This window comes from Astyanax mexicanus, chromosome 5 (genome assembly GCF_023375975.1).
Source record: "Astyanax mexicanus isolate ESR-SI-001 chromosome 5, AstMex3_surface, whole genome shotgun sequence".
Lineage (NCBI taxonomy): Eukaryota > Metazoa > Chordata > Actinopteri > Characiformes > Acestrorhamphidae > Astyanax > Astyanax mexicanus.
In genome coordinates, this window is record NC_064412.1 from 13297052 (window position 1) to 13307617 (window position 10566).

General features: G+C 38.2%; 1 protein-coding gene across 1 annotated transcript in view; it reads right to left on the minus strand.

Moving 5' to 3' along the window:
• Positions 1–10566, minus strand: part of cfap100 (cilia and flagella associated protein 100) — a 91188-nt gene extending 80622 nt beyond the window's left edge. The window contains exons 1-2 of the mRNA XM_022675696.2: positions 10471–10566; positions 8687–8813 (exon numbers count right to left, since the gene is read on the minus strand). The gene's annotated coding sequence lies outside the window, so the exon portion shown is untranslated. The remainder of the gene's footprint in view (positions 1–8686; positions 8814–10470) is intronic.

A 10566-nucleotide genomic window follows, 5' to 3' on the forward strand; every position in this document is an offset into this window, starting at 1 on the left:
AATACCAGCAATAGGGGCATAGCATTACCCAGGTAAAGAAATCACTATTTTAATAACATAAACAAGTCCAAGGTAGCTCCACACTACACTAACTGGTAAATTTCTGAGAAAAAAAATCCAACCCTATCCTATCCTACCTATTCATTTATGCTCGTCAGTCAACTTAATTGATAGATAGTACCTGTACCTGTACCCACCTGTTCTATTTTTCCATCTATTTTAATTTATTTATCATTTGATCCTATTTTTTCCCCAATTTGGAAGGCCAATTACTCCACCCACTCATTAGGACCACTATTAATGAGACCAAGACTAAAAAGGAAAGACTACCACACACCCTTTCCAATTTATGTGAAGCCGGCCTCCACCTCTTTTTACATTAGTGTTCTCAGAGGAAAACACTGCAACCCAGCTCTGCTATATCAGCTAACAGATGACTGTGCTGACCAACATTAAGGTGGACCATGGCCAGAGACAGTATGGCCAATTATGCTCTCTCAGACTCCGGCTACTGATGGTGAAGCAGCATGATCCACAATCCAAACAGTCGATACTCAGATAAACATCTTAGTCTGTTGGACCACTCTGAGCCTATGTACTTTTATTTGTATTTTATTTTATGCTGAATAACATATTGTCGCTGTCCTATGAAAAACACTTATCTCCAAAACAGCAAACAGCTTTACAGGAGAGAAAAAAACCTTGTAAACTTTCAATGGAAGTCAATGTAAAAATAGATTATTTCTGGTCATTTTGAAGAGTTTCTATGGTCCGTTCATCAAGAAATTTCGGCACAGTGTAAGGGATAGTTTGTCTGTTCAAATCAGAGACTGTAAAAAAGATGGACGCCGTGTCGCTGTTCCCATTCATTCAATGAAAATAAAGCCAAAATCTTCCACCATGTTGGCAATCCTGAAACCCAAGTCTGCGCAGTAGAGACCAGAGGAGGGAGAAAAACTGTGGAGAGACAGCCTACTCATTTAAATAACCCCGCCCCTGAGGACTGCCTCGCGGTCACAGATTGCAGAGCGGGGCAGAGCGGAGCTGATGGTCTTTTATTGGTCCCGCCTATAACCAGCCCTTTTACAATAACCACACCTTTTTGAATAGAGCTGAATAACGTTTTAAAAAACGAATTCTGTATAAATATAAGCAGAGGTTACACTAGCTGTTGCATTTGAATAATAGAGGTAGAATTACAGTATATTGGAAAAAAACGTGATTGAAGGTTGTCTGTTTTGCCATTGAAACCTATGGGGAGGGGTGGGGTTACACAGCTTTCTGCAACCGAACAGCAGGGGGCGCCTGACCTGTGGTGGCTTCACTTTTGAGAGATGATGCTCTGTCCAGCTATACACAGTCTATGGTTCAAATTATGTAGTTAATTAAAAATCGCCAAAAATGGAGATAAGTGTTTTTCATAAGACAGTGACGATATGTTGAATGTAGATTTAATATCATATCATATAATGTCATAATAATCTATTATGTTTCAGTTGCTGACCGTAAAGTGTGCTGTAAGAAATAATTTTACACAAAATATTTTCCAGCATTTTGCAGTATTTTACTGTTTTTTGCACACAACAATGACATTGCTATACAATTTGGGTATAAATAAAATGTGGAATTCTTAGTCAAGTGCTGCTGGTTTGTTCTTTTTCACAACAACATTGGGAAGCTATATACTCAAAGGAGAACCCTGACTTACATTTTATTTATTTATTTATTTTACATCAGCCAAAAATGGCTATTGTGAAGCAAAGAGGAAAAGGTGGGCTTTCTAACCACTGAGAGAGTGTGAGGCCAATTATGCTTCCTGGCCACAAATAACTGGCATTTCTGGGGATTGAACATCCTTTAATAAGACTCTTAGACAGTTGTGCCAACAGTTGCGATAGAAATGTCGTCTTTTACTATATTGTCATGTTTTTTTTCATTGAGTGCTGATATTTTTGCTGTCTTTACTCTAAAACCTAAAACTATTTTAAACTACTGAAACAGTAATATGTATCTATATATTGTAAGTATGTATATTGTGTATCTCCTTTCTGCCATTCTTTTTGCTTTAAATCTAAATATACAGTAAGAATGTGACTGGCTTCAGTTCACGTTTGACTGCCAGGGATGGTTTTTATTCTGTAAAAACAGGAAGATAAATGATTCCCAAATATGGAGCATGTAAAATAAATACCCTCTGGCCTCACTATAAATCACCACGGGGAGCGTATGTGTGTGTGTGCTACTGTTCATGACCATTTAATTTCCAAGCATGAGTGTGCGTTTGTGTGTGTGTGCGCATACACGCGTGTAAATATGTAAGTGAGATGAAGTACAGTGAGTAATGATTGCTTTCCCTGAGGAAATTTCTAAATGAGGATATTTATGCTGTTGTGTAACGAGTGAAAACAGCAACCGTTCAGTTTTAGCTTCTCTGGAATCTGGCTTCACTTTGCTCTGGTTCGACTTTTCAACATTTCGTTTTAGTGTCAGGCATATTCTGTTGTGCTTTATTGCACAAACTGCTGCTTGAACGCAATCAGGAAAATGGGACAAACGGTGTTCCAACAAACCCTTTGACTCTGCAAAAACATCCAATCCTTCCATCATTCAATCAATTCAGCTAATCATATTTTTACAATTGAATCTACTTGTTTTAATATCCATTATTGGAATAGTTTATACAAGAAATGTAACCTTTTAACTTTAAGGTATAACTTCAGTTGCAAAAAAGTTGGGACACTGTGTAAAATGTAAATAAATTAAAACAAAAACATTTACATTAGAACAGAGAACACATTTCAGCTGCTTTAAGTGAGACAATTTACTATCTTGTTTATAACGTATTGTCACCAACAAAGCTAAATGAGCCAAAGGTTATTTAAAAAAAATATATATATCTGGCAATAGTTTTGTCACAGAGAAAATGGCAGCGTTTCTGGATTTTATTGGTATATGGCTTCTTTTTTGCATGATGCATGAAGTTAAAGGGACTGAAAATCACCAGTGTCTAATATTAATTGTTGGCTTTATATCTTGCACACAATTATTTCCTCAGCTTCTCTAAATCTTTTGATGATATTCTATACTGTAGATGGTGAGGCTGAGGTAAATTGCTCCACAATATTTTGAGAGCTTTTTGGAGATTGGTGAACCTATGCCCATCTTCGCTTCTGAGAGACTCTATGAAAGCCTCTATGAAATGCTCTTTTTGTACCCAGTCATATAGAATACACAATAATTTTGCCAATATTTTTTCATAACGTGAACAATATTATTCCCTAAAATATTAGGCCATATCACCCACCCCTAGTTATCACATCAAGGTACTAGTTTTTTGTTCTTTTTAGCAAAAAAATCACACTGTTTTTTTATTCCCATTATATATCTACTAGAGACAGATTATATCTGTCCAGTATAATTTATTTTAGTTTAATCCTGGATATATGAAGATATTTGGAGTGCATTATTAGTACCATGACATTCTGGATCATTGACTTGATATGCAATAATAACATTTAATTATCATTTTGTTGCAATACTGTATTCTTGATTTTTATTTTATTTTAATTCAGTGTTTTGTAATTTCTCCAAAAGTACCATTATCGCGGAAATACCATGAAATATCGTGATATTATTTTAGGGCCACCCCTAATTAGCACCATTTACTTTTCCAGCCTTTTACTGCCTTGTTCTCTTGAAATGTGTTGCTGCCATCAAGTTTTAAATGAGTTAATTTTTGAAATGACAAACTTTTTGACGCTTTGAACATGTAATGTGTTTTCTATGTTCTGAATAAAATATTACACACCTCAACTTGTTATTCCACCAAAACAGAGAGACAGGTGTAACAGAGGGCATTAGGCAGATGGAGGATTCATGCTGGACTGGCTTCCACCAGGTACGACAGTGGAGTTCAAGGTCTCTTTGGATCTATAAATGAGGAAATCTGTTTCAGCCTTGACTCCAAGTATAACTCATCAACATCCAGCGTTTATTTCCTCATCATTTTCACTGCTCTGTCAGGAACAGCAGAAAGAGAAGTGATGAGGAATGTGCTGAAAGGAGAGAATAAGAAAGGACATTATGAAAGAGAGAGAGAAAGAAAGAGACAGATGGGGGGGCTGTAAAAAAGACTAGATTTGCTCATATATTCTTGTTTTGCTTTGTCAGATGCTTGTGGCCAGTTTCGCAACTGATTATACTGCTCCTTTTCACTCATCCCATCTCATCCCTCTGACCCCACAGCACCACTCACGCTAAGTTTCTGCTTGCTCTGCATTTACAGAACCTCCCTTTACATACAAACAATAAGGATAGGGGGTTATTATGGTGTTGCTAGGCAGTTGCTATTTTCACATAGTTGTTTATGTATTTCAAGTGGTTGCAATGGTATTGCAAGCTGACTGTGTTGGTGTTACGATGAAATTGCTTTGGGCTAAGGAATCAGTTGTGGACTAATGAATCAGTTGTGGGCTAAGGAATCAGTTGTGGGCTAAAGAATCAGTTGTGGGCTAAGGAATCAGTTATGGGCTAAGGAATCAGTTATGGGCTAAGGAATCAGTTGTGGGCTAAGGAATCAGTAGTGGGCTAAAGAATCAATTGTGGGCTAAAGAATCAGTTGTGGGCTAAAGAATCAGTTGTAGGCTATGGAATTAGCTGTGGACAAAGGAATTAGCTTTCAGCTAATGTATCAGTTGTGGGCTAATGAATCAGTTGTGGGCTAAGGAATCAGTTGTGCACTAAGGAATCAGTTGTGGGCTAATGTATCAGTTGTGAGCTAATGAATCAGTTGTGGGCTAAGGAATCAGTTGTGCACTAAGGAATCAGTTGTGGGCTAATGTATCAGTTGTGAGCTAAGGAATCAGTTGTGGGCTAAAGAATGAGTCGTGGGCTAAAGAATCAGTTGTAGGCTATAAAATCAGCTGTGGACTAAGGAATTAGCTTTCAGCTAATGTATCAGTTGTGGGCCAAGGTATCAGTTGTGCACTAAGGAAACAGTTGTGGGCTATGGAATCAGCTGTGGGCTAATGAATCAGTTGTGGGCTAAGGAATCAGTTGTAGGCTAAGGAATCAGCTGTGGACTAAGGAATTAGCTTTCAGCTAATGTATCAGTTGTGGGCCAAGGTATCAGTTGTGGGTCAGGGAATCAGCTGTAAAGAACGTTTACAGTAGAACATTTACTAATCTAGCTGCATCTTTTCAGTTATTTTTATATGCTGTTCAAACTCAGACCAATATCGTTAAATTCTCCACAAGCCTCTTTGAGGTTTTACTGCCTATTTGGACACAAACACACACATCAGTTATAGCTCACAGAAAGGTCATACCGTGTGAATTCACTGTCCACTTATGATATACATAAACAGCTGACCTCACAGTCGTCTTTATGACATCCCACATCACCACGGAGACACGTCGGCCTTCTACCAATCAAAGAAAATACTGAAGTCTGTGTTTACCTGGAAAACCTGATGCGTAAACAGCCGTGTGCTAACCCAGTTGGGGCCTTTAAAGGATCTATTCATCAGCCATCACTACTAATGCACAATCAGACGGCTGACGGAGGAGCACATTGCTGCCTACTCAAAAAGTCATCTGTGCGAGAGTGTGTGAGCGTGAATGCATTTACTTTTTTGAGTAAAGAGTTTGACTTGACCAAGTGTGTATGTGTATGTGTGAGAGAGTAGGACTGAAGAGGGAGTGTGTTTGTGATATAGGATCACTCAGAGTTATAATTAAATTAGTGTGTGTTCATGTTTAATTTAGAACAGGGCCACAAGACCTTTTTTATTACAGTCACCTCAAAAAAGCTGAACCTCAAAAAGGGCTTAGTATCATTAATTACGGCACTCAGGGCACGCTTCACACGTAGCAACAGATTTTTAAGGATTTCTTCCCATTGGAATGAATAGATTTGAGATTTGCACACTTCTTATGTCACAGTCAAACACATACACAAGTACCATTACCTAGAGCTGTCCTGTAAATTTTAGAGGTTAAATGTTTTAAGACACCCACTGCAACTCTGAAAGGACTCGTTAATGCACTGAACAGTTCAATCAGGAGTGTTGGGTTGGGTTGGGTTGGGCAGTCGAGCCTAACGCCACATCAGCTCGTCGGCTATTTCGTGGCAGGATAGGTACTGTTTATTCACAAGGTTCTACGATCTAAGCCATCGCAAGGCAGACAGACACAGACAGACACACAGACACATTCACTCACACACTCACACCTAAGGGGAAATTTCAATCAAGTTCCAATTAGCCTGAACGTGCCGTCTTTGGACTGTGGGAGGAAACCGGAGAACCCGTAGGAAACCCACGCAGACACGGGGAGAACGTGCAAACTCCACACAGAAAGTCCCGGGTCGCCCCAGCCGGGAATCGAACCCAGGCCGTTCAATCAGGAGTGTAGGAAGCAGAAAAGCCCTACATGTCGACTGAGAAACACTGGACTAACCAACATCTACTACTTCGCAACAACTTTAGGCTGGTTTATACTTCTGCATCAAGTCAATGCTTGGTCTACGGCATAACCTGAGCTAGTGTTCTGTATTCTTGTGTCCGCGGCATAGGCTATGGCATAGGGTACAGTGTAGAGTATATGTGGATATGCGTAGGCTACAGAATAGGTTCAATAGAGTTATTAATAAAATTTAAACTACAAGAAGATATTATGGCTATAGATTAGAGTTGAGCTCGCTGCCCTGAGTACAAGAAGTTTGGTGGGATTAAAAAAAACAGATGAGAGCGGGTCATTTAAAAGCTTACAGACCTGACCTGATGAAGTATATGCAGTTTGGTGGTTGATAAGACACAGTAACTCTTCGGCTTGAGAGTAATTAAAAATTAAAGGGAGTGAATGGGTGGAATGAGCGTGAAAAATAACAAAGAGAGGAGTGTAAGTTTAGAAGAAGTACAAGCAGTTTTGTATCTGTCAGACAAAAAGGAGACGGGGGTTTGATCGGGCAGAAAATGACTGTGAGTGAATAAATATATCCAATATGATGTGTATCAGCAGTGCGAAAGCCATGTGACAGAACAAAAACATTTATAGAGACCCAATCCAGAATAAGAATAAATAATAAGAAAATAGAAAAAAAAGAATATAAATTGGATAACAATATAACAATAATATTTTTTTAACATTATGAATTAGGTCAACTTTTCCATGCAACAGCACTTCTAAAAAGCTTTTGTGTGCTGACTGTGCAGTTTCAGCGCGTATGTTTGGCTGCATTGTTGTCCAGTGCCAGGCTGGAGGTGCAATGAATCAGCACGTTGGGTTTCGCCCATATACTAGGTGACTGGAAGCTAACACAGTCTCTACTGTGTGCTCATCAAGCAGTGTGACTTCAAACTGTAGTGAGGAGTGAAGTTTTACAGTCCTGAAATGCTTCCAGCACTATGTTTTCCTGCAAGAACTTCATGTGGCGTCAGAGCAGTGAATGCCTCCTTTCTCAGGTTGTCAGTCTTTAGAGAAGTGGGCACATGAGAAGAACTGGCCAAAAAACAACTAGAACAAGCCCAATAAATGCTAACACATGGACTTTGTGTGTGTGTTTGTGTGCTGCATGAGAGAGAAAGAGAGTGAGAGAGAAGAGAGGAAATGTTGATCCAGAAAAAAAGGGACAGAAAAGGGCTACATTTGGATTAACTAATTAGTGACTGGAAAATTGGCACTTCCTTTTCTGAGGGATCTATTTCAAAAGGACAATGCTTGTTCACATACTGCTGTCGTCTCAAGAGTTTACCATAAAGGCACAGATGCTGTGCCATGTCCAGCTGCATCACAAGACCACCAATCACAGATTGAAAATGTGTGGGTTGCTATTTGGTGCAAGTTGGGATGGATTATTGACATCAAAACACAGCCAAGCCAGAAAGGGGGTGGTACCAGAGCTTTTTTCTAGCTAGTGCTATAGGTGTACCTTAACTTTTTAGCTACAGTGCTCTATAATTCAGGGATTTTGATTATGTGCTAGTCAATTCAGTTTATTTTGTACTGCAACATTCATGGTGCACATTCATACACACTACCCTCATCACAACAATGACAGTTTGTGTTGAATACAAGGTGTATTACTAAGCTAATGAGATACTGATGTATGTTTCACAAGCTAACCTACAGAAACTCTGAATATATAATTTCACAAATATATAATGACCAAGGTTTGCACACAAACGACAAACCAGAGACATAGCTTTATGCACATTTATGTTTAATATGTTGAAACTGCAAAACCACCCCCTTTTGAAACCACAAGAGAGGAAACCAATGAGTGTGTTGAAGGTTATGAAGCTTAAAAACTGAAATAAATAACTGAATACGCATTTTGTATATTTAAATCAAATGTATCTGTCTCTTGATAAACTTGAAATATTCTATGGGGAAATCCATAAATGTGAGGTGGTGAAAATTGCTGTTAAAATTAAAAAAACATTTTGAAATAACATTATCCATTTATTAATTTAAATTTTTGATTTTACATTTTTTGGTACGTACGGAACTTTTTTACAAAAATAAAAAAAAACATAATTTTTAAAATTCAAATTTATGAATTACGTCATTAAATATTTTATTACAAGTCAAGTGACTTTAATTCAAACAAAATGCAGAATTATGATGTGTGCTTCAAATGCATTATATATATATAAAAAAACAACGCAGAAAAAAATGCACTTACTGTTAGATATCTTGCCCTTTGTCCAGCATGTTTGCTATTTTTGACCCACTTGTTCCCTCCTTCAATTCTATCCTCTGGCCTTTCTTGGTCCAGGTCAGTGACCACAGTGTCAGCACCTTCATCAGACCTATTGGTAGATGACAGGTGACATTACAGTGAGGTTCTGTGTTTAGTGACATGATGGAGGTATTCTGCAGTTAGCCTTATTTTCATTTACTTTTCCTTATAATGGTGTGCTTATTGTGGGCTGATTTTAGCTCTTCTAAAGTAGCTAATGCTAACATTAAATCCATGTGATATTTTGGATTAGTCAGACCAGCACACAAAAACCCAGACAGGACAGCAGAAGCGGGTTAATGTGGTCTCATTAAAACTGTACGCAGTCTACTTTCTACTGTGCTTAAACACTGCCTGGCCAAAAAGAAGTCACCACTTGGATTTAAGTAAGTAAATGATGTGGGGTTGATGCTGAAGTTGGTCAGGTCTAGGTTCAGCAACATTATGTGCTGAAAGAATGAGGTCAGCTGACTACCTGAATATACTGAATAAAGACCAGGTTATTCCATCAATGCATTTTTTTTCCCTGATGGCACAGGCATATTCCAAGATGACAATGCCAGGATTCTTGGGGCTTGAATTGTGAAAAAGTGGATCAGGGAGCATGAGACCATCATTTTCACACATGGATTGAGAGAGAGTTCACCACAGAGTTCAGATCTTAACCTCATTGAGAATCTTTGGGATGTGCCGGACAAGGCTTTGTGCAGTGGTCAGACTCTAACATCATCAATGCTGCTGCAAGATCTTGGTGAAAAACTAATGCAACACTGGATTGAAATAAATCTTGACATTGCAGAAGCTTATTGAAAGAATGCCACAGCAAATTCACGCTGAAATCAAAGCTAAAGGCGGTCCAATGACATTTTAGAGTTTGTATCAGTTTGGCCAGGCAGTGTATCAGAACTTTCATGATTTTTACATTGATTATTTATTTGTTTTGATTTTTTTTTTTCATTCTAGGATTGATCTGTATGACCTATTGATGTTTTTATAGCTAAAATGTGTAGTATATTAGTAAACTATTGGTTAAATGAGGGGAAATGTAAAGCTTGCTGTGCTAAGTACAATTTTCTAGATGCCTGAACCACTAAAATCTCTCACAGATACAGACACAGTTTTACCATAGATCTGAGAACATTTTGTGTCTGAAACCTGTTCTTAAAATTAAATGAGTAATAATAAAAAATAATAGACAAATACATGCAGGGGTTTGTACAAGTAATAGTCCACAAAGACAAGGTATTTGTTCAGACCTGTCCCCACATATCCAGATATTTGTAACAACAGTCTGCAGTGCTATAAGCATACCTTTACTGTTAGGATATTCAGACTAGTTTCAAAAGTGTTCACACGTGTAAACAATCGTGCTGTAAATAAGATAATATCTGTATTATCCAGGTAACGTTAATATTGTGAGCCTTAATGCAGCAGTAATTGCTTTTTAGCTAGTTGTAGTCAGGTGGTATAGATCAGTGTTTTAACAGATAATATTTAATCCAATTTAAGTAGTCTCAGGTATCCTCGTTCAGCTCGTCTGGAGGCGCTATTTCCTCATGTTGCGTCTGTTCCTTCAGGTGTAGTGCTACATTTTATGAAAAATGATAAAAGTAAGTTTGTTTGTGCTGCTTTGATTGTACTGCTCACACTACCGCTACCTGAAACAGCACTTTGGTGATATTACGTGTAGTAAACACACGTGCCTGTGAACGACTGATTAACATCACCTGAAGCCCCAGGTTCACCATCATTCTAGGTTCCTTGACGCTCCGGTGTGATATTAATGCTTCACAGATGCTACAAGCTACAAAACATGCCCTCTG